Below are 2309 nucleotides of genomic sequence, written 5' to 3' on the forward strand. Positions count from 1 at the left end.
GATCCAATGATCACATTGAAAATTATGTTTGCTAGTATAAAAGTATGCATTACAAAAAAATAAACTCATTGACATGTAAGTAGAAAAATAAGTTGAATCCGCAAGTCTTGTAGGAAATAAGGCTAAAATACTTTGAATTAACTCATTGAATGCCTCTTTAACCTTTTAGCTCTTTACCTAGTAATAGGCTCAATTGGTACCTCTAATGGATTCTTTGGTGATGCTTGCTGATTCGTATTAAGTTAGGTTTTTTAATGACCATAATACTAGATGGTGATTTTTTTTCTAATTTTACCAATTTCACATATAGTTCATTGTGATGTCGAGGACGATAGTCTTGTTACAAATCCTATTAATATGATTATTATATGATTATAGGAAGGTCATAAATGGAATGGTATATAGGTGGAAGATATAAGTATACTTTTTATTATATTCAAGCATTTTAATATTCAATTATGTTCACAATATCACAATTATACTAATATTTATATTATTTGCTTGCTTTTCAAGCCAACGATAGCATCTATTGTCGGCACCATAGACAAATAGATCTACATCCAGGTGTGGTGCTATACATTATACAAGCAAGTTTATATTACATCACCTGTCTGCCACATATCAGGATTGATCATGACTTTATTGGTGTATTGATTAAGAGATAGAGGCATGAGACCCATATGTGTCATCTTTGAGTAGGTGAGATGACACCTAGACTCCAGGATATTGTTATTCTTCTTGGCCTACCCATTAATGGATGACCTATGACTTGTGAGTGGTCAATAAACAAGGAGGATCTATGCTTATGCATAGTAGGACATGCTCCCCCAACTTGTATGTTAAAGAGGCATGCCATCAAGCTAAATTGGATTGGAAAAACTTTTTTTAGCCCACATTCTAATTATGCGAATGAGGATTGTGTGGGTATATTAAAGCATAAATCATGCATATGTTTAGCAACATCCTCTTTCCATGCATGACTAACAATGTAGTGTCAATGATGTGTTTTCTATTATTAGAGGTTTTTGATGATATTCATGGATATAGTTGGGGGTCGACAATTCTTGTCAATCTATACTGCTGGTTAAGTCATTAATGCATGATAAGGGCCAAACAAGTTAGGTGGTTGTTTGTTGCTTTTATAAGTATAATAATATAAACAAAGTGTTTTAATTTATCTTCATTTATTGTTATAACAATACATATAAGCAATTTATAATAGTTCATGTTTTTTTAATATATAATTATAGTCCTAAGAGCATCTGGATGTTAGGTGTCCTCAAATTAGAGGTGAGAAATGATAGGTCAAATCTTTAGGCTAACACTCCTATTAGGAATGAAGTAATATATATTCTTAAATAGTTTTTCATTAGCACATAAATTATAATTAGATAAAACTCGTAATAACTTTGTGATTTGCAAGGTCAGGTGGTGGAGCAGTATGATCTTTAAGGATAATCCAACTCGCTTCTTGTCATTTATCATAATGAGCTAGATAGACAATAGTTGCATCAAGTATGGTTTATAAGAGTTGATTTGTATAGTTTTATTGTATTATTTTGTGTGTCAAATTATTTATAATATGATACCTTGCTTTAATATTTTAATAGGTTAAGTGGAAACTTTACTATGAGGATAGGTTCTTAATTGCTCCTCAGATTTATAGAATGAGCAAAGACACATGAATATAATATTAAGTTTTCTAAAACACAAACATAAATTAATAGAAATTTTTGGGATTCCTAAGAATATCATTAGACAATCTAGAATCATTTGGAGTTCGAGCAAAGATTACATGAATATTAGTTTTTCTTTTTACATAATGATAGGCTCTTCAAAATTAGATTGTCACAAATTAAAGTAATCTTGAAGAGTTTATCAAACTTCATCTATATAAACCAATAGTTCAATATATTAGTTGGTTTAAGCTAGATAATGTAAACAATATCACTCAAGAGCTAGTGCCAACATTATATGTTTAAAATGCTTATCTTGTTTACTCTAGATTACAAAAGAGACGATAAGGTTATTTCAATAATTTAAATTTCAAGGCAAGGATTGAAGAAGGTAAAACTCTTGTGCGCTTGTGCACAAGAGCTCGCCCAACAAAGGGATCAATCACATGTTAGAAAATTGTCCATGTCTAGCATACCTATTATCTTAAGGCATTGGATCCAGCGCTATTATCTAGTTTATCAATTGTCTTTGAAATTTGTAGCTGGTCAACTACCACAGAACATTCTATTTTATTTACAAAAAGTTTTAGAAAGTGTCTGGAATGGTCATCAAACTTGCTAAAAGTTTAAGAC

This window comes from Populus trichocarpa, chromosome 11, assembly GCF_000002775.5.
Source record: "Populus trichocarpa isolate Nisqually-1 chromosome 11, P.trichocarpa_v4.1, whole genome shotgun sequence".
Lineage (NCBI taxonomy): Eukaryota > Viridiplantae > Streptophyta > Magnoliopsida > Malpighiales > Salicaceae > Populus > Populus trichocarpa.